The following is a 23,623-nucleotide window of genomic DNA, read 5'->3' on the forward strand; positions in this document are numbered from 1 at the left end:
TTTCAGTCTTGTTATCTATGACATCCAAAGGGTAGGATATATGAAGCCTGCCTAGTTTCCTCTTACAGTCCTCAATCACTCTTTAGGATGAAAAAGTACCAAAACTCCCCCAATGGTGCTGTGTCTCAAAGATGCTGAAGTGTTAAGATTTTAGTGGCTCAAAAAATAATGACTGTTTTCTCATGGCAGTCTTCTATTTAGTTTTGCAAGCAACCTGGTTGTAGTAATAGGCATTTTTTCCAAAGGACTCGGTAAAAGTGCTTTCATTTTGAATGTAAGTCAGATAAAACTAAAAGCCACTTTTATTTTTTCTAAACTCACTCCAGTTCTAAGATAGTTTCTCTTCACCCCACTAAAATCACTGCTTGAAATTTTGCCAAAGTATCCAAACCAATTCTCATATCCCATAAAACACAGCAGGACCAACCATACAAATACAGAAAAATGCCAACGGCCTACATACTGAGGGATATTGCTCAAAAGGGGAATCCCTGTAGCCCAAATACAACTAAAGCATGTTCCTCCACCTTTCCTGAATTTCCTCCATCATAATCCTGTTGGGTTTAAGTTCCCAAAGGCTTGGGTTAAAATGCAAACCCTTGCTGAAAGAGGTAACTAAAACAAACAAACAAAAAAGTAACACTTGCCCAAGTAAATGTACACTGTTAGATTATGCCTGGATAGGGACATGAGGGAATGGGACCCTAAACAGGTACAGTTTTACAAGTATGAGAACAATATTTGCAACACTCCTTATGGGTCATACAGCACATCTTCCTTTTCTATATCTTCACAATAATTTAACAGAAGATTTTTTTTCACTGACGTTAAATTCACATGATATAAAATCAACCATTTTAAAGTATACAATTCAGTGACATTTAGCACATTCATAATACTGTACAACTATCACCTCTATCTAGTTCCAAAACATTTTCACAACTCCAGAATAAAAAAACCCCATATCGCCATTAAGAAGATACTCCCCATTCCTCCCTCTCTCCAGCCCTGGCAACTACCAATTTACATTCTGTCTCTACAGACTTACCAATTCTTGGTATTTCATATAAATGGAATCATGCAATATGTGGCTTTTTTTGTGTCTGGCTTCTTTCACTTAGGCCTAATATTTTTGAGATTCATCCATGTTGTAGCATGTAGCAGTACTTCATTCCTTTTTTATGAGTGAGTAATATTTCATTATATGGCCATACTACATTTTGTTATTCCATTCATGTGTTAATGGACATTTGGGCTATTTCCACCTTTTAGCTAACATGAACGGTGCTGCTATAAATATATATGTCCAAGTACTTGTCTGAGAATCTGTTTTCAATTCTTTTGGGTAGAACTGGAAGTGGATTCTTCCACTTCTCCAGAACTGGAATTGCTAAATCATACGGTAACTGTATCTTTAATTTTGAGGAATCACCAAACTGCTTTTCATAGCAGCTGAACTCCCTCCAACAATGTATAAGTGTTCCGATTTCTCTTCATCTTTTCCAAAACTTATTTTGTTTCTTTTTCTTTTTTGTTTTAAATTATAGCCATTCTCATAGCTATGAAGTGGCATTTTATTGTGGTTTTCATTTACATTTCCCTAACGACTAATGATGTTGAGCACAGAAGTCTTTTTTTTTTTTTTCTTCTCAGCCCGTTCTCCGAAGGTGCAAAGCCTCTGTAAAAACCTATACGGTGGCCTATGCGATTTTTGGTAGATTACACAAGGACAGTCAGTTAATAAATATGTGCTCTTGATTGTTAAATATCATCAATGATCTTTCCTCATTGCATAAATATTTTTAAGTATATGTTTTAAGGATTAGAATTCACCTACTCTGTACTTTTGAAGAACAGTATATATATTTTAGATATTTAATTATAATTATATACTAATAATATAATAAATAAAATACTATAATTACATAATAACATTATTATTGTTATTGTTGATTTCTTTAATACTTAATCTCAACAAATCTCCTGTCATGGACCACAGTATTAAAACTATGCTGTGAATACAGAGGTGAGGACCACTAGCCTAGTCCATGTGTTTCAGAGTGTTTCCCAGTCTGGGAGTAGTTTATGCTTCCATTTACGTAAAATTTGGAAAATGAAAATGAGTCAATAGTAATAGGAAAGAAATCAGTGGTTGCCTCAGAACAAAGGGGAGAGACAGGCCAAAGGAGAGGCATTAAGGGCCACTAGGGAAGAGAAAGGCAAGGAGATAATAAGGAAGTGCTTTGGTGTGATGGGTATATTCATAGCATTGATTGTGGCTGGGGGTTTCACATAAACATGCCAAAATTCATCAAATTGTATACTATAAATATGTATAGTTTATCTTATGTCAATTACATCTCAGTAAAGCTGGGTGAAGTTTTTAAAAGAAGGAAAATATTATGTATTCTATGATCACATTCTCATAAAAATTATACCACACATTTATGCATTCATAAATAATTGGGACAATATTTTCCAAAATATTAGCAAACCCAAGCTAAGAGTTTCTCCTATGTTTTCTTCTAGAAATTTTACAGTTCTAGTTTATGTATATGGGTCGAAGGTGGCTTTTTTTTTGTATATGAATATCTATTTCTGCACCATTTCTTAAATCATCCCTTCCCAATTTGACTGTCATGGTTTCCTTATCAAAAACCAGTCTCTCTGTATTATTTCTGTACTCTACTTTGGTCCATTGATCTATTTGTTTATCTTAATACCAAATATCATACTGTCTTGATTATGGTAGCTATATAGTAAGTCTTGAAATCAGGTAGTGTTAGTCATTCAAGTTTGTTCTTAGTTTTCAAATTTGTTTTGACTATTTAATGTCTTTTGCACCTTCACATAAGCTTTAAAATCAGTCTGTCAGTGTCTACCAGAAACCTCCTGGGATTTCAAATTGAGTAGTTGGATCCATAGATCATTTTGGAGAGAACTGACCTAATATTGAGTCTTTCAATACATGAACATGATATATTTCCCCCATTTCATTAGGTCCTCTTTAATTTCTCTCAGCAATGTTTTGTAGTTTTTAGTGCACAGGTCATGCACATCCTTTGTTAAATGTATTCCTAAGTATTTCTTGTATTTTGGTACTACTGTGATACTCCAATTTTCAACTGTTAATTGCTAGGGTATAGAAATACAATTCACTTCTGCATATTGACCTTATGTCATGCAATCTTGATTAACTCATTTATTATAGCAGCTCTTTTGTAGGTTCCATAGAATTTTCAACATAGACGATAATATTGTCTGCAAGTACATAACAGTTTCACTTCTTTCTTTCCAATGTATTTGCTTTTAATTTCTTTACTTTCCAAGATGCTTTGTTCTCACGGTTTAAATTAATGAAAAGGTGTGAGGTTTTGTGGGCCAAGTGGACTCCACATAAGACCTAGGCTTCAGTCGTCTTGCAAGGAGCCACCCAGAAGTCTCAATTATAGAAGGGAATCACAGTAGCAACCGTATGTGAGGTGAAGGTGGACGGCCTGGAGCCAGAGCTGGGAGCTGGCAGACTAGGGTAAGCTGAATCAGAGAGAGACCTCCCACAGCAAGGAGCAAACACTGAGTGGGGGGTCCCCCTGACCCCACAAGACCCAGCACTTAGACACCTGACACACAGTGGACTTCTGTGGCCCCGCAGTAAATACTGGCCAGAAAAGCATCACCAACCAACAGAAAGAACAACACAACCAGTCACTTAAATAAGAGATGCTTGTCCTCTTTCTTCCTCCTCCCTATTCCAACACAGTGAAGGGTAAGAGCCCCCAGAAGAAAAGGAAAAGGCTAAATGAGCTTATTCTGTCCCCCAGTATGAGGGAGGGGGGTGCAGAATAAAACAGCACATCATAACCCTCCTTCCTGACACATACATACACATGACAGTCCCTATGAAAGTGAAAATTTCTGAATCAGATATGAAATTGAACTTTCAAATATCAGACTTTTGAAAACCAGTACCCAGGAAATTATTATTTTTTCCTAAGATGCTATTAAGGGAGCTGTTGTATAGTCGGAAAGGGAGATTTAACATAGGTCATGAGGGATATGACAACAGAAAAATAGCAATTCAATGTACCCCGCCAACTGAGATAGGTCAGTAAGCCGGATATATATGGTTTGAAGATGTCTATTAAATTAATTGAATGAACATAATCAGTGAATTTATCTGGATAAAACCCACTGGAAAGACTTTCCTATTTGATGCTAGAACATCAGAAGTGTTCTAGCAGATCCCATGACCTGGGACCCCCTGAACTGGGCTGAAGCACCTGTAAACTCGAAGCCATGGTCTTACTGAGTAAGAAGACTCATTTAAAATGGACTTGTGGGGTGGAACACTCTTTGATGTAAAATTTAGCAATATATTTTGGATCTGTCACCTAAAGCAAAAAGAAATAAAGGCAAAAAATAAACAAATAGGACCTAATTAAACTTATAAGCTTTTGCACAGTAAACAGAAAAAATGAAAAGACAACCTACTGAATAGAAGAAAATATCTGCAAATGGTATGATTGATAAGGGGTTAAAATGTAAAATATATAAACAGTTCATACAACTCAATATCAAAAAAAAAAAAAAACCCAACCTGATTTAAAAATGGGCAGAAGATCTGAATAGACATTTTTCCAAACACATACAGTTGGCCAACAGGCATTTGAAATATCCTCAATATCTTTAATCATTAGAGCAATGCAAATCAAAATCACAATGAGATATTACTTCACATCTGTCAGAATGACTATCATGAACAAGAACACAAACAACAAATATTGGTGAGAATGTGGAGAAAAGGGAAACTTTGTACACTGTCAGTGGGCATGTAAATTGGTATAGCCACTATAGGAAACAGTATGGAGTTCCCTCAAAAAACTAAAAATAGAACTACCATATGATCCAGCAATTCCACTCCTGGCTATTTATCTGAAAAACTGAAAACACTGATTTGAAAAGACACATGCACCTCAATATTCATAACAGCATTGTTTACAATTTCCAAGATATGCCCATCAACAAATGAACAGAAAAAGATGTGGTACACATATACAATGGAATACTACTCAGCCATAAAAAAGAATGAAATTTTGCCATTTGCAAAAACATGAATATATTTGGAGGGTATTATGCTAAGTGAAATAAGTCAGACAGAGAGAGACAAAAAAGGGAATAATATCACTTATATGTGGAATCTAAAAAATAAACTAGTGAATATAACAAAAAAGAAGCAGACTCACAGATACAGAGAACAAACTAGTAGTTACCAGCGGGAAGATGAAATGTGAGAGGGGAAAGGTAGGGATAGGGGATTAAGAGGTACAAACTACTATGTACAAAATTAAGAAGCTACAAGGATATATAGTATAACATAGGGAATATAGCCAATATTTTATAATAAATATAAATCAAATATAACCTTTAAAAAATCATGAATCACTATGTTGCACAATTGAAACATATAATATTGTACATTAACTATACCTCAATAAAACAAGACTTTGAAAAATAAATCAATTTTAAAAAATAATAAAATGAAAAAAAAAGGACACTATGAACTCATCTACAAAACAGAAACAGACTTGCAGACACAGTAAACAATCTCATGGTCACTGGGGAAAGGGGGTGGGAAGGGATCAATTTGGGAGTTTGAGATTTACAAATGTTAGCCACTACATATAAAAATAGATTTTTAAAAGTTTCTTCTGTATAGCACAGGGAACTATGTTTAATATCTTGTAATAACCATTAATGAAAAAGAATATGAAAATGAATACATGTATATATATGCATGACTGGGGCATTGTGCTGTACACCAGAAATTGACACATTATAACTGACTGTACTTCAATTAAAAAAAAAATACTAACTTAAAAAATAATGCATTTGTTGGGTCTCCATCTCCTAGACAGTAAAATGAAAAAGGTTGGACTAAATTCTCTCTGATCCTCTCAGTGCAACTGTCTTTCTCAAAATAACCAATTTATATTTTCCTCTTGCTTCTAAATAGTTGGGATTTATCTCAAAAAGAATCACTTATCTGTTCCTCAAACACACCATGCCTGTGCATGCCAATGAACTCAGCATGTGTTGCCTCCTTAGCCTAAAATACCTCTTTCCCACTCACCACCTGGAAAATAACCTCACCATCCTTCAGAAGATCGGCTTCTGGGAATCCCTCTCACTCCCCAGGGAAGAATGACTGCCTACCTTTTCTGATTCCCACTGTACTCAGTTTATTCCTCCATGGGAAAAAAAAGACAAAGAGAGAGAGATACTGAGTTGTGTCTGCTGTCTTCTCCCTAACCCATCTCTCCTTTAAGGAAAAAAAAAGTCCAGCTTCTAGCCAGTTCCCAAGCAAGTCTTCATCATACAAAACTTGAGTGATGGAAGAACAAGAAAAGCGAAAACAATCGTAGAGGTGAAGCCTAACAACATAATGAAGAGATAAGCCTGAGCAGGGACTGGAGAGCAATCAGACAGACAGCATGGGCCAGGTTTGTGAGAGAGTTTGGGGAAGCTTGCAGTGAAAGAAGGGAGAGCTTTCAACAAACGCTGCTGGAATCATCAGATATCTAGTGTAAAAATGGTACCTGGGTGCCATGACAGCTAGTGCAGGTGTGAGATACGCGGGGAGGGAAGGAAGCAGATGTGTTCTTAGGCTGTATGAATGGGGCTGCCTTTGGCATTTTTAGAGAACCCTCCATAGAGTTTAAATCGTTTTTCATTCTGCACTCAAGCCATTGTGTCTTTGAACAAGACCGCACATTGAGGCTGGGACTTTAAGCTAATGGCATCCATCCTGCAAATCTGAGCTACTTGTAATTCTATTTTCATGTCTGTTTTCTCCTCTCACCCACCCCTATCTCCCTGAGAGCAAGGATGGTGCCTTGTTTATCCATTTGCCCTGCTTCTATGAAGGAATTATTCACCTAGAAAAGGAGACTTTCTCTGGAACCCTACACACAGTCCCCAGACAGGTTCTGGAAGTATACAAATGTATACATATGGAAGGCTTAAGAGCTCTGGGGTCAAATAGGTTTGGATTCTAATCCCAGCTCTGCCACTTACTAGCTTTCGGACCTCTAACTCCGTAAGTCTCAGTTCCTTCAACTGCAAATGGTGGACATCCCTGTACTTGCTACATAGAGCTGTTCAGGGGATTAAAGGAAATAACACATATTAAATACAAAGTACAGTACCCAACACAGACAGACACACATATTATAGAGACACAGACATGACACACCTAACTATACTCAAACATACACAGACATATTCAGCTTCCATTCCAAATCTTCCCTTAGAAATGTCCTTATCCCTTAGATACATGTATATTAAATCCAGTATTTTCTAAAAAGGAAGGGGCAGTAACACTATCACAAGTGTTACAAGTATGTTTAACTGACTGAAAGAGAGCACCGAGCACATAAAACCTAAATGTATATTCATCACTTTAAAACTATCAATCTATTTCACATCATACGTATCTGTCAGGCAAAGGTTAATAGAGAGTTTATGAAACTGGGAATGCAATTAAGTCTCACAGGAATCTCAGTTAGAGGCCATGCCAGTTTCTATGGCAACCAAAGGGCTCTGGCAAAAAGTGGGGGAAGGGGAGTTAATTTAAAGGCAAGATAAGCACATAAATGTAGCTCATATCTACCTTTTCTTCTGAATTCCAATAAGCAATCTTTGCTGCATTTCAATTATTACACAAAGGAAAGTACAAATCAGATTGGTTTTTCACTTCCCAGAATTAAATACATTTTTGCAAAATGTATAAAGGTGATTCCAGTTTTTAAAAAGGTATCACTTCTCTGGATACCTAGATTATGAAGTGTGTCAGGTATGTCTCAAATTCCTCAGGGGAAAATAGGAGCAGGGACTAAAAGAACAAAACAAGGTGTCCAGAGTGATTAGAGCAAACTGTGAATAACCTTCTCAACATTAGCTAATTAGCTTTTATTTATGATCTTCAAAGTTGCAATCAGGCCAAAGGGAGAAACTGTGAAGAATTGGTTTTCCTGTCACAAATTTCACATCATCACTGAATTAAAGAAGACTTTAGCAGGCACCTTGTCAAAAACCTTAATTTTATCACTAAAACCACTTCCCTTGAGAAATTAACTTAGCTCCCTAATTTAGTTGAGAGAACTAGATACCAGCAGATACCATGGCCAGAATCTGAGACCCCTGACTACAGCTCTTTCCTGTTATCTACATATCACTCTCTTGTCCTTCACTTTTTTCTTATATGCAAAGCTTAGGAATGTTCTTAACCAAGCAGTTTCCAACTGTTGAATTCCCTGATCTCTAGATTATTGCAGATGGTCTGATTCGTTTTGTAAAATCAGATGAATCTTTTTTTGGTACCCTCCACATAAGCTCTTAATTTGGTTCACATTAGCAAGCAACTTCAGGTTTACCATAAAAACTGCTTTATGGAAGTTCTGTATTTACTTACCTGTTTTATCTGGCAGTCCAGCAGCCCCATGTTCATTGGCAGCAACGTGCTCCTGTACATGTCCCACACAGTCTGTGTAAGAAGAGTCTGATGGGGAGAGGAGGCCAGAGAAATTCACCCAGTTATTAATACAAAGAAATAGATGTCATGGCTGTTTCAAACCCATGTCTTAAAAGGGAAATCTTATAAGAGGAAATCTTTCCCATGCTTTTAAAACTGTGTTTGGGCTGCATTTGTTGTGGTGTTGTGAGAACCTCAAGACTGTGATATAGTGGAGAAGAATGGGTTGCAGAAAGAAACACCTATCTAGACAATGGTCAAAGGGAGAATTCTGGGCTCATTTCACTGGACCCCTTCTCAGGACTCTCTCCCCACTGCCTAGTGGTTGATCTGCTCTGGTGAGGCTGGACTGCCTTGAAAAGCTTCTGCTCTCTGCGACACAAGGGGCTTCAAATTAGCATCAACATCGTGGAATGTTAGAGATGGCTACGCGAATTCGACGGGGAAGAATCAAGCCTTGCACTAATTAAATTGAGAGTCAGGAATGAAGAACAGCTAAAGGCTCTTGAGAAATTTAGGAAAATCCTATTGCATAGTCTCAAATTCTTATTCTGTCATTTCAAGTTAGTCCTTTTTAAAGAGAAGAGAAAATGGGATAAGACAAGATAGAATAGGTTTCTCTATGTCTGTGAGTCTGTTTTTGTTTTGTAATAAGTTCACTTGTCTTTTTTTTAGATTCCACATGTAAGTGATATCACACAGTATTTTTCTTTCTCTTTCTGGCCTACTTCACTTAGAATGACAATCTGCAGGTCCATCCATGTTGCTTATGGTTGCTGCAGGGCAGGGGGTGGGAAGGGATAAATTGGGAGTTTGATATTTGCAGATACTAACTACTTATATATATACACACACACACACACACACACACACACATACAAGTTCATACTGTATAGCACAGGGAACTATATTCAATATCTTGTAGTAACCTGTAATGAAAAAGAATATGAAACAAATATACATATATGTATATTATGACTGAAACATTATGCTGTATACCAGAAATTGACACAACATTGTAAACTGACTATATTTCAATTTAAAAAAAGAAGACTAAAGTTATAATTCAGCCTGCATTTTTAAAACAGTGAAGTCCTGCTATTCTCCCAAGGTTTGCATTAAATGAAATCTGAGTTTCTCATTTTATTTCAAATAAATGTAACAGATTCCACTGTGAACAGCTCATGGTGATTTCTCTGAGCCTCGGCAGGCATGTGAAAAGGGTGCTTGGTGCAAGTGAGGGGACAGGTGGCTGGACTGGAATCTAATTCTCCATTTCTAACATTTCGAGACTGAGGAAGGATATCAAAAGTATAGATAAGACGCTGTGCTTATCTCTATAAACCACATTCCCTCTGAACTTTTGTCTTCTCATTTATAAAACAGAGATAAACTCAGCCAACCAGACCTCACAATGTTATTATGTGGATGAAATGAAATTGTAATTGAAAATTTTGATTTATTGTGAAATTTACCCTGGGTTTAGCAGCCATTGTGCTTGCCCTGCCTCTTTGTCCTTCTAACGGACGCTTCCCCACCCAGAGCCTCTACTAAATAGGCAGTCATGTTTTTTCACGTAAACCTATTGACTTTCACATGCCCATTCAGCTGATGCAAAGGACCACCACCACTCCAATGCCTGGCCAAAGCCTTGTGTGGCCTTGCTCAAAACAATAAACTAGATCAATCAGACTAATTTTCCCAGAAATTCAAAACAAGATGCATGTTTTAAAAAAAAAAATAGTGTGTGAGTAGTGGGAACTGTGCTAAAAGGTCCAAATGGACTGAGCCAGGTCAAGAAGCAGGAAGTATGAGGGAGCAGGAGTCAGTTGGTAGCAGGACAGAAAAGAGACCTGAGGAAGGTAGCTGAGTACGAATGGAGTAGCGATTCAGGAGCTGTGGCCACCAGATCTCCCCAAAGCTTGCTGGAAACAAGAGTCACCCAATCTTGTGTAGCTCACACCTTAAATAGTTCTCTGTATCTCCCCTACTGCCACTTTGGTCCATTGTTATGAAATTAATCAACTAATTGTTTAATACCCCCAATCATTCAACATAATTTTTCCTAATTTTAAGAGTTTATTTGAGCAAAAATTGATTCAAATTGGGCAGCATCAAGCCAGAAGTGGTTAGAAGGGCTCTACCAACAGGAACTTAGAAATTATATTCATAGAAAAAAAAAGTGGAAGCAAAGTAAAGCAATTATTAATGGGCTACTTTGAAAGCCTAGTGAGCTATTTGTACTTGATTGTCCTCGGTGTTTTGATTTCATAACCTTGAGGCATTCACAGGCTGAGACTTGGGTTTGCTTACATAGGCTGCCAAGGCATTAGAGCCACATCAGTCTAACAGCCTCCTTGTTTAATTAATTTAACAATTCTCCCTTTTTGGTCATCCATTCATATGTGAGAGTATTGGTATTAGCACCCCTCTCAGTCACTATCAGAGTTAGTTGCTCTTGTCTCATTGTGACACTCATAGGTTACGATGTCAGATCCGTGGAAAAATTGTTCTTGCTGTTTATCTCATTGTTCATCTTGTTTTGTTTTCTCTAAGCATACTGAGACCATCTGATTTACTGCTGATGGTTGTGGACATGCATTTAAGTCCTTTGAGAAAACACAAGTGCACCTAGACTACAATGAAAACTGTTAGGACAATACCAAGAGACTGAAGTATACTCATTAGCCAGGGCCCCCATAAACCAAGCTGGCTAGTAGCAAGTAAATCAAAGAATGTACCTGAAGGAGCATCAACCTATTTTAGCCAAGTGGTTTGTTTGTTAATTTCTTGTATTTGCTACAAGACCAGAGGTGTTGATTCAGCAGCAAGTAGTATTTGCTATGGCCCAGGCTCCTCCTTGTTCAGCCAGTAAGAAATCTAAGGCAATTCTATTGTCTAAAGCCACCTGAACAAGAAAATGTAGGGACTCTTGTTGTGCAGTTATTATAGCCTTAGCAGTAGATCCAGCAATAGTTGCCAGATTTAAGGAACATGATCTTCCTGTGCAATAAAATAGAGAAAAAGTAAGTCGTGAAAAGGCAAAAGGCGTAAAAATTTTATGTTGGAGATGAAGCTTTTGATCCGTGATCTTGGGAGAACTGTCTACCACAAGATGCCATCTGCTTCTGGGGAGGAACCTTTCTAGGCAATTTTAATTTTAGATCTCTAGCTGATATTCAGTTCCAAGAGTCTGGAGGACCCCTTTTTAACTGGGGAATGTAGACCCAAAGTTCAAGTCCCTGATGTATGACTGCCATCTGGGTAGTGAGGAGGATCTGGTATGGTCATTTCCAAAAATATTCTGGGGCAGTCTTTGTTCTCACCAACTCCAAAACAGAAGGATGGGAGAAAACTGGAAACATAAGTTTGGAGAGTTATAGCCAGATAGTTGAGGAAATCAGAAGAATTCAGGATCTAGTTCAGTTTACAGGTAGACAATAAAACCACAAAGACAATGAACAGGGTTACAATCTGATATCCATGAGGCTATGTTACAATATTCTACTGAACAATTTTTTTTCCTCTATAATCACCCTCATTACTATCAAGGATAATCACAGTAAGACTAATTTGTTTGCAAAATAAGTCTAGTCTCATTAAACTTGTCCTTATTATTTACAAAAGTGTAGTCCTATAAGGAAGGTACAAGGGCATTGTTTACAAAGAGTTTTTATTGGCTCCATAAAGTCAACCTTAGTTCCTTATAACTGTGTGGCCATATCTGATTTTATGTGTATTCTCAAATATGACATTCCAGTCAAAGTCTTAGTAATATAACCAATGTTTCCAATTGTGCCCTGTTATAAGGAGAACAAATTCTTACTCAACTTATGCAAACAACTCTATTGCCATGAAAATAAGAATACTCAATAAGCTTTTGAATTCTGGAGGTATCAGGTAGGAAGAAAAAATAAATGTTTCCATTTTATTTACAGAGATATACTTGAAAAAATTCCTAGAGGTCATAGATGGCTTAAGAGAGAAAAGAAAAAGATTTCCTTAAAAGTGGAAAAATTGGGGATGGAGATCAAGATGGCAGAGTAGGAGGATGCTGAGTTCACCTCCTCCCAAGAATGCACTACATGTGAAGCAATTCTCACTGAAAACAAATTGGAGACTGGCAGGAAGACTCCTATACATCAAGGCTGTAAAGAAAGAACCACAGGGAGTCATGTAGGAAGGGAAGAGAAGCAATCAGGTTGGGACCCGGGTCCTTGGGTAAGGACACATAAGAGGAAGTGGTTTACATGGGCTTGGAGATCCTCCCTGGGGAGTGAGCAGTTCAAACAACATACTAGGTTTGGAGATTTAAACCAGAAAGACAAGAGCCCTTAGCTGGTTTGAAAAACCAGTGGAACTAACAGGACAGTTTTAAGAAACCCAGAGTCCACTCATGAAGAGTGCACACATGCTCCCTTAATCTCAGGAACAAAGTGGGGGGAGCACATTGAAACTGCCCCCTAGGGCAAGGGTGCCATTGCCAGGGAGAGTGCACCATTGCGGGAGATGGAACCAGCTTCGACCTGGCACTGGCACTGCGAAGGGTGAGGGTGGCCATCACTGGCAGCAGATGGAGCTGTGGAGCTTTGTAACTGGAACTCTGACTGGTATGCTGGGACCACCCCAGCATGTAACCCAGCCCACACCAAACACCCACTCCAGACCCTCAACCTCTAGCGCTGCTCCCCAGTGGGACAAAGGTGCCAATGTTGAGGAAGGAGGGAGAGCAGACACTGAGAGGGAATGGAAACAGCTTGAACCCAAATGTAAGGACTTCTGCGCCAGCACCTTGGGACATTCCCACATCCCCAGTAGGTCGGCATCAGTCACTGTGCATAGGAGACGCCCTAACTCACAGCTGGCTCTGGCTCTAGCCCCTCCATCTCCAGCCCACCTCCCACCAAGCTGATAGCTGCCAGCACACCCTGGGGGAAGACATGACCTGTGCTCACCTCAGATCCATCTCTCCCATCAAAGCCACTGGGCACACACAGACTGCAAAGGGACACTCTCACACAAGTGCAACCCTTCAAGACAGGAGTAGGTAACTGTTTCACCTAATTTTATAAAGACAGAAAGAGAAAGTTAAGCAAAATGAGAAAATAGAGGCATTTGTTTCAAATGAAAGACAAGAAAAAAAACCTAAAAAACAAACAAACAAACAAACAAAAAAAAAACTAAGAAATGGAGATAAAAAAATTACCAGATAAAGAATTCAAAGCATCAGTAATAAGAATGCTAACTGAGCTAAGGAAAATAATAGATAAGCACAGAGAGAATTTTAACAAGGAACTAGAAAACATTTTTTAAAAATCAGAAGTGAAGAATACAACAACTGAAATTAAAAACATACTAAACATACTAGAAGGAATTAACAGCAGACGAGGTGATACAGCAAACTGATCTGGAGGACAGAGTAATGGAAATCACCCAATAAAAACAGCAAAAAGAAAAACAAATTTTTAAAAACTGAGAACAGTTTAAGAGATAAGAAAGATCTCAAATGAACACTGTAACCTATCATTCTAAGGGAACTAGAAAAAGAAGAACAAGCAAAGCCAAAGTCAGTAGAAGGAAGGAAATAAGAAATACCAGAGAGGAAATAAATAAAATAGAGACAAGGAAAGAAAGAAAGAAAAGAAAGAAGGAAAAGAAAGAAAAGAAAGGAAAAGAAAGGAAAAAAGGAAGGAAGGAAGGAAGGAAGGAAGGAAGGAAGGAAGGAAGGGAAGGAAGGGAAGGAAGGGAAGGAAAGGAAGGAAGGGAAGGAAGGAAGGAAGGAAAGGAAGGAAGGAAGGAAGGAAGGATCTATGAAACCAAGAGCTGGCTGTTTGAAAAGATAAAACAAAATTGAGAAACCTTTAGCTAGGCTCACCAAGAAGAAAAGGGAGAAGATCCAAATAAACAAAGTAAGAAATGAAAGAGGAGAAATAACAACAATACCAAAGAGATACAAGAAAAAATCCTAAGAAAATACTAAGAACACTTATATCGATCTACATGTTCTGCCTTAAATCAAAATTTTATTCACGTGAGGCCTCACACTGGACTCAGTTCAATTTAAGTCAGATGCAGTCTGACCCTGGACCCAGTCCAGTTTCTAAGTTGGAACCAGTCCAGTCCAGACCCAGTACTATTCCAGTTAGTTTCTGGATCCAATCCAAAAAAGGAAATGCACAAATCAGCTGAATGCTCATAATGCAAAAGCTGTGGAGCTAGGATCCAGGATCCAAGAGGGACTTACCCACGATCTCCAGAGGCAGAGAGCAAGCATCACGCTCAAGGGACTCGACAGGTACCCACGCCTGTTGCTCACTGCTCCTAGGAGCCAGCAGGGCTCTCCTTCCCTTCCCTTTTCTGACAGAAGGTAAACTGAGGCATAGTAAAAATTGTAAGAGTTTATTTGAGCAAAATTTGATTCCAATCAGGCAGGGCCAAACCAGAAGTGGTTATGAGCACTCCTCAACATAAATTCTTAAACCTATTTTACATGAGCTAATTTGAGTAGGTCTCTGCCACCAAAGACTCTTACAAATACTTGCTAGTTAACCTTCACCCTTGGCTTAGAAAAAAGGACTTTACTCAAGTGTTACAGTAACACTTGATTTGACTACCCAGACTTGTGTATTTTTGTCATCCCTTAGAAGCAACACACACACACACACCCCTCTATACTACTGCCCAGAGTCTCCAACATTAATATGTCTTATGCTAGACAAGGTATTTTTTCCCATTTAGGAAGGTAACACACTAACTGGCTAATCCATTTAAAGAGATTTGCTTATATGATTAGATCTTTTCTGGAGGAGAGGCTTAGTGAGGTTAAAGAGTTTCAAGACCAGCTAAATTGCCAAACAATCAAATAAAGGTCCAAGGCAGCAGGAGGCTGGTTTTTATTTGTGGATCAGATAGTCCCACAATCCACAGAAAAGGCACAGAAGAATGTTAGAGCCAGAGAAGACCTCTCAGGTCATCTATTCCACCCCATGCCATGATCAGAAAACAGGCAGGACAGGGAGGTCACATGGCTTATGCAAGACACGTCACTGTAAGAAGCCTCGTGAGAACTCAGATCCAGCTACGTCCCTGGCTGAGACCCTCCCGACCGCAACTCACAACCCTTGTCGAAACCCAGCTCCATTTCGCCATCTCATTTAGCCACTGACAAAGTTTCCTCAAGATCCCAAAGACCAACATTTTAGAAATAGGGCTTGCTAAAATAAGCATGAGTGTCTCATCTACATAAGCACAGAGGTATGTCAAAGCAGAAGCATGTTGCTTCAGAGACTTATCAAGACTGACAGTGCTTCTGTAATGTCACGTTTCCAAGACTGAACCTCCCCAACAAGGGACACCATCCCAGGTTATCTGCAGGGATTGACGTATGTTTACATTTAGATAAAGGAGAATGAACAAATTCAGTCATTTATTTTCCAGGCATTTCACTTCTCTAGCTCTGAGCAGAGCTGCTTCTATCATATCTTATTTTTAGTTTGAGAGAGAAGGAAAGAATGACTGTGAACTTTGATTTTCCAATTTGAATCTCCCACTAGTCCTCTGCTGATACATTGATAGTTCTTGGCTTTTTTCTCTACTTCCATTCTTTCTCCTTCATTACTCACGGGACGGTGACTCTCTCGCACGGTTGCTCCCATTTTCTTGCTTCTCTTTCTCACTCACACAATATACAAAGAGACACCCTCGTTCTGCTTTGCAATCACAGGTTTTCCAGCAATTGGGTCCCTAAAAAAGTTTTCTGAGTATTTCAGGATACTCTCCAGATGACTGTGTGATTCATACTGTTAACTAGTTAACAGTTGCTCATTGTTCCAAGCTTCCCTACACAAAGACTTGTAAGAATAATCCTCCACACTGAGTTCTAACAGCATCGTGATAACACTCGTGATGGATAATGATGGATGCAAAATGTCCGAGGCAAATCCCTTTGATGAGTCCTTAATATCATTCAATCATATTTTCAAGTCTCCTGAAAAGTTTTAGTTTACTTTGCAGAGTTATGCAGCAACTGTCCAGAAAGCATACAAAAATCGGCTAACTGTATTGCATTTGGTAAATTTGTGTTAGGACTGCCTCACTGCAGCCTATTTCTGTGGAAGCTGGCACTTGGCAGAATGAACAGTCTGTTAACTACAATGCTCAGCTTTGTGAGAAGCACCAAACCAAGAGCCTGGGGACTAAGCTCCCAGAGCCAGCTGGGGAATGACACTTCACTGCTCCGGGTCTCAACTTTGTCCTTTTCCAAACCATGGGGAATTTTTTAAGTCTCTGAAGTTTCTTCCAGCTGCCTAATTTGACATGATGAGATTCAGACAAGAATTTAGGATCCTATAGTGCTTAAGAAGCATAATTATTCAGTGGAATAAATGTTTACTGAGGATTTTCTAAGGAAGATAATTAGAAAAGAAATTATGAGAGAACAGAAGTGAGGGCAGGACGTGATCTCTGCTCTCCAGTTTTCCTGAATCTATCCAAGAGGAGGATGACATAGGAATCATCAGCCATGATGCTTTGTGTCCTTCCTCAAAAGAGCATCACGGGGAGGCAGCACTGGCCCATATCAGTGTCAGTTCGATGCCTCTGCCGCTGTGACCACCTGACCCCTTGGTCTGGCCCATGTGGGCTCAGAATCCAAGGGGCTGAAGCTCCAGTTGGAAATCGTAAGACATAAAATGACACAGTGACATCCTCCTGACATATGTTCAAGGACTGCAGAAGACACAATGATTAATGCATTTGAGAAACTGGCAAATAGGAGTGGGGGGAGAAACTACTTTTCTGATCTGCAGCTTAGCTAGTCCCTAAATTGTCCAGGAACATGAATATCCAGGGGTGTGACAGCAGTTCAGAGGACTATGATCCAAACTGAAAGGAAGAAGAAGAGGAGGAAGAGGAGGGCAGGGAAGAGGACAAGGAAGGCATCAACCCCACAGACACAGAGGACTATTTTGGAGGGGTAACCAGTGACCTGGAGCCGCAAGGAGCCACTGTCTTTGATCCTGATGCCTACAAGGAGTCCAAGGGTGCCCTCAACGAGCACATGACAGGCTTAGTTTCTGTGCTGAAGGCTCTGGATGCTCAGTGCCATCAGCTGAGTCCTCCCTATGGCACTGGACAGCTGACTGCAGTGACGGATCCCAATAGAAGAAGGAGGAAATCCATCCTGAATAAAGTCAAAGCACAGAGCTGGGCAGCTGGTCACAAAACTGCTGAAAAGTAAACCCACAACCAAATCACTGCTGGAGTTGTCTTAACTAAGCTATAGGGAAATTCTAGTGCTATCTCCTTGCAGAGAACAGGTCAGGGGCTACACAGGTCAGTCATTTCATCTTACCAAGAGAAAGATCATCTCTTCCTCCAGCTTTTGCCACTTGTCATATGCTCTTTACCCCAGCCACACTGACCGTCCTTTGGTGCATGAATAGCCTTGTTCCTCCCTGCCTTCAAGATATGCCTGTGTAAGTCTTTCTGCATAAGCACACATCCACCCTTGGTGCCTACCTTCTTTCTCCCTGCTAACTTCTCATTATTACTCAGGTTATGGTTTTCTCTTCTGCTTACTAAAAATGCAATCACTTTCAAAATTGTCTTCACCATCAAATCGTGAGCTCCTTAGGACAAAGAATTCATCTTATGTGTTGGTCCCTGGACCTCCCAGATCCTAGAGCAGTGCTTGGTAAATGGTACATCTTCAAATGCTATCTGTGCATGAAAGAATGAAAAGGTCCTTTTGGATTATTGGGCAATGATTATTTTTTTAAATGTCATTTCTCATGGATTGCAAAGTCTTTATGATTCAGAGATGATTTTAATTAGATTTTGTGTATCTAGTGCTTAGTGCAGGCCCTGACATGATAGACATTCCATGAATATTTATGGAGTGAATGAACTAATAAATATGTATTTATTGAATGCTTAGTATGTACTCAGGCTGCACAAGGCATACTGATGGGTAATGTATTCATGATCCCTGGAAAATTTGAGATCTTGCTTTTTTTAACACAGACTGTTTTTGAGAATTCAGTCAGTTTGTGAATAATATTTCTGTCCTGGTTCAGGTTACAATTTTCTCACTGAGCACTTGAACCAAAAGCAGCATCAGTTTAATGACTTTGTGGCTGTATACAAATTTGATTTCCACAAATTTAATCCATATATGGATTTGGTTCTGATTAGATTGGTCAGGTATCTTGTTTGCAAACAGAAAAAAAAAATCCAAAATTATTTCAAGCAAAAATGAGAAATTATCTAAAAGACCTTGGTTATCTGACATAAAGTTAACTGCAGAAGTTCTCAGAGTTCAAGTGTATTGTGAATCTTCTAAATTTCCCTACCTTATTTGACCATGAAATGTATTTTTGTGGTGGATATTTTTCCTGAATACTTTTTAACATCTTGTGAAACACTGGGATTTTGTAGAACACACACTAGGAAACACTGTATTAGAGAGAAGCCCTTTATCATTTCTCAACTTCCCTCCCACCTAAAGGTCATTGACAAATATTCAAAAAGCAAACCCACCAGATCAGTAGGTGATCCTATCCCAGCTTGAGTAAAGGCCTAGAACTAAAAGTGAGACCTGACAAATGTTTCTCATGAACAGAGATTGCAAAACTTCTTTTAAAAAGTTATTAAATTGAATCCAACAATGTATTTAAAGTATTATACCTCATAATTAAGTGGGATTAGTTAGTATAAACTTTGAAAATCAATGAAAATCATAACGTGAAGTCTAAAAAGAGAGAAAAAAAAACAACATATGGTCACTTCAAAAGAAGCACAAAAGCACTTGGGAAAATCCAACATCCATTCTTCATGAAAACTTTCAACAAATGAGAAATGGAAAATTATTTCCTCAGTCTGAAAAAGGGAGCATTTTTGAAAATCCTACAATTAACATCACACTTAACAGTGAAAGACTGAAAGTTTCCCCCCTAAAATCCAAAACAAGGCAAGAATGTTCATTCTCACCGCTTCTATTCAGCATTGTACTGGAGATCCCAGCCAGCACAATAAAGCGAGAAAGAGCAATACAAAGCAGCACAATTGAACAACAAAGAAATGTAATCCTCTTTAGTCACTGACATATGATTGTTTATGTAGAAAAATTTGGCGGAACCTACAAAAAATGTACTGGTACTAATGAGTGAATCTGATAAGATTCCATGATTCAAGGCAATGTAGAAATACCAATTGTACTTCTATATATGAGAAACAAAATTAAAAATTTTAAATAACCATTTAAAACAGCATGAAAAAACATGCAATACTTAGAAATAAATTTGACAAAGGATGTTCAAGATCTTATCCTGAAAACTACAAAACATTGCTGAAATAAATTAAAAGCAATGCAAATACATTGAGAAATATACCCATCTACAGGGACAGAAAATAAATCAATGATGGGTGGGAGAGGCAGGGAGGAGTGGAAGAGAGGAATTACCAAGGGGCAAAAGGAAACTTTCAGAGATAATTCTTATGTTCATTATGTTGAAGTTTTGATAGTTTCACAGGTGTAACATTTGTTAACACAACAAATGTTATACTTTAAACGAGTCAATCATTATGTCAATTATACTATAATAAAGCTATTTTTAGCTATTTTCCAAAAAAGGTCAGTTCAGAATATACCACTAATTCAGATTAACTATGTGTAGAAATTAGGAAAATTCTATATAGTACAACTAAGAACTGAGTCAGGATGCTCCTCATATCTGGAAATGTATAATGCAAAAACCACAAGGTCATCTTTCTTTCCTGCACATTTCTCTTCTTATTCCATCTCTATGTTCTTATGCTTTCTTATGCTTTCTCTATCTTAGAGTAAATCAAATAACAGCAACAGAGATAATTAAAATAAGGACGAAGAAGAGAAAGGGAAGCAGAATCTTAGCATTATTTTGCTACAAATGTTCTACTTGGAGCATTATTTAGTCAGAGAGAAATGATTCTCTGTCATCTGTTCTCTATCCCCTGAATGCAACATGGACCAGTTTTCACAAAGGTAAAGTGCAAAGAAAAAGTTGCATTAAAATGATGGTTTTATGTGCTAGGGTGCGTGCCCACGAGAGAAATTCATTTACAAGCGTGAAACACATGGTTCTGTGGAGAACAGAGGAATGGACAGCCTGACTCATATGCTTCCTTCCAGTCCCTGGATCCTACTTCTTATGTCTTTTATAGCCGTCGACTACAAGTGTATGATATAACACATATTTTCATATTAGCCAAGAAATTCAACTTCAGTACATTTTTTTTTTATTTAGAATTTGTATTTGCCAAGGCAGACAACTCAACCTCTAGAGGATGCTCACTTGGAAAATCTCTCAGGCTAAACCCTAATCCATTTGTTGGTTGACATCACATTTCCTGATCATAAACAATTTCCTGGGCTGTGGGCGGAGTGGGCATGTGAAGCGGACTGGCTGACTACGGTGGTACTTTCCCACCAGTTATTGGGGTCAGGATAAAAGATGGCGGGGACTCTGGAGATTTCAGCCACATTTTCTGGGGATGCTGTTACATCCTACAAAATAAGAAGACATGCCCTCAGCATTCACATTCACCTGTCTAGAATGTACCTCCAAACTCTCTACTACAGAGGCCTTAGATTTTTTTTTTCCTGAAACAATCTCTCACTGCATGAAAGCCATGTTTTATTCACGTGGCTCATCATCCATGTCCTCATCTCCTGTGTGCTCACATTAACCATGTCCTTACTTCTCTCAGTGGTGATCTCATCTCCCATTAAGTCTGATCATGACAGTCCCTAATTCATTACTACCCCACTTTTGAAGCTTCAGCTGATATTTTAAAATCCCACCACGAAGCTCCTCCAGGATATTGATTTTTTTTTTTTTGAAGATCCACTTGATGGTGTAAGGAACAGACATTGAGCTGGGAATCCAAAGCTACTGCTGCCAGTGGCTCAACAAAGCCCTTTGTTAAGAAAGAAGGAGAAAAACTGCCATAGTCATTCCACCCTGCATTAGCAAACACAGACAGACCAGGAAAAGTCAGACGCCAAAGCCTTGATACCACTGCTTACTCTTTTCATTCCTAAACTCTACCTGTTCCTGTTAGGAGATTAAAAATAGGCTTTTGCCCAAAATGGCATCTATATGAATAAACAGCCAGCAATCCAACTAGCTGCACTTAACTTACCAGGTAGAGTCAGGTAGAGGAACATTATCAGTATGGGAGTGACCTGACCCCCAACTTCCTCTCTGGAAGATCACTCTGTCTTTTAGAGAATAGCCGATTGTCCAGAAAATTATGGACAACAGAACAGTGGCCTTTGGAATCACCACAGGGCTTGACAAGACTAAGAACAATTCTGATTTTGTCTGAGAAACATTTTACAACCTGAAACTGAACAAGCTCCCACCCCATCCCCAGGGGACACATGACTCTGATGAGGCAGGAAATTGAGAAGACTGAGAATATGAGATGTCTGGGTAACAATTTGCTCCAGTACATCAGCAAACATTAGTGCTTCTTGGTGACTTCCCACTTCCCCCTGAGAACGGCAGGAAGAAACCTCTTCATTCCCAGGTACTACGGGTTCCTGAGAAGACAACAGAACAGTGACATGGGTCCTAATTGGAGAGGGGGAGAATAGGAGGCACTGTGACAGGTTTTTCTAAACCTCAATTTCAGTGCTGTCAAGGCTGGGAAATGAAAGTAGAACTCACCCTCTTCTTTCTTTCCTTAGGGGATCCTAAAGAGGAAGGAGGCCAGGTGACAGATGTTTGTTAATGGGACCCATGCTTACATGGGTTAATAATACTGATCTGTATTTTGAAAGAAAACCTAACTACAAGCTTTCTTGGGCATTTTATTGAAGGAGTTTGGGACCTTTGGAAAGGAGCTGGATGGGAACCGAGGGTGGGTAGAAGATTTTGACAAAAGTGAGGCAGGGGTGCAGCCATTATGGAAAACAGTATGGAGATTCCTCAAAAAACTAAAAAAAAAGATTTGCCCTATGATCCAGCAATTCCTCTCCTGGGTATATATCCAGAGGGAACACTAATTTGAAAAGACGTATGCACCCTAATGTTCATAGCAGCAACATATACAATAGCCAAGACATGAAAACAATCTAAATGTCCATCAACAGAGGACTAGATAAAGAAGCTGCGGTATACTTATACAATGGAATACTACTCAGCCATAAAAAAGAATAAAATAATGCCACTTGCAGCAACATGGATGGACCTAGAGAATATCATTCTAAGTAAGCCAGAAAAAGAAAGAAAAATACCATATGATATCACTCATAGGTGGAATCTAAAAAAAGAAAAAATACATTAATGAACTCATCTACAAAACAGAAAGAGACTCAGAGGCATAGTAAACAAACTTATGGTTATGGGAGGGAAAGCAGGTAGGAAGGGATAAACTGGGAGTCTGAGATTTGCAAATATTAACTACTACATATAAAATAGATAAACGAGTTTCTTCCATATAGCACAGGGAACTATATTCAATATCTTGCAGTAACCTATAATGAAAAAGAATATGAAAAGGAATGTATGTATGTATATGCATGACTGGGACATTATGCTGTACACCAGAAACTGACACATTGTAACTGACCATACTTCTATTAAAAAAAATAAAGTGAAACAGGGAAGATGCTGAAGAGTACTATGTTAGAGCTCCCATTAAAAGTGGCAGCAGTGGATATGCCCAATCTCCCCCTCATTCTTCCCCCATTTACCAAGTGCCACAGAAATAGCTGCCACTGAATCACCCACCAAACTCCCCTAAACTGATGCGGGGGAGAAGCAGTAAGCAGAGCGAGCAGGGGGTAGGATGGCTACAGCCAACATGGAAAAAAAAATGAAGTGGTGGTCCTTCCCCTAATAAGATATGTAACTTAAGTTAGGTAGGAGCTAGTCAGGGACTGCATCATTGGATTTAGGCCTACAAAGGGATGTCAAGTCTTGGTTCCTTAAACCTTTAGCCATAAAGACTAGTGAGGTTGAATATTACATTTGCCACTATTCAGCCTACTTAGGTTTACATGATACTGCCAAGAAATAAGTTGGAAGCATTCAGGAGATATTTAAG

Source organism: Camelus bactrianus, chromosome 11 (genome assembly GCF_048773025.1).
Source record: "Camelus bactrianus isolate YW-2024 breed Bactrian camel chromosome 11, ASM4877302v1, whole genome shotgun sequence".
In the NCBI taxonomy this organism is placed as follows: domain Eukaryota; kingdom Metazoa; phylum Chordata; class Mammalia; order Artiodactyla; family Camelidae; genus Camelus; species Camelus bactrianus.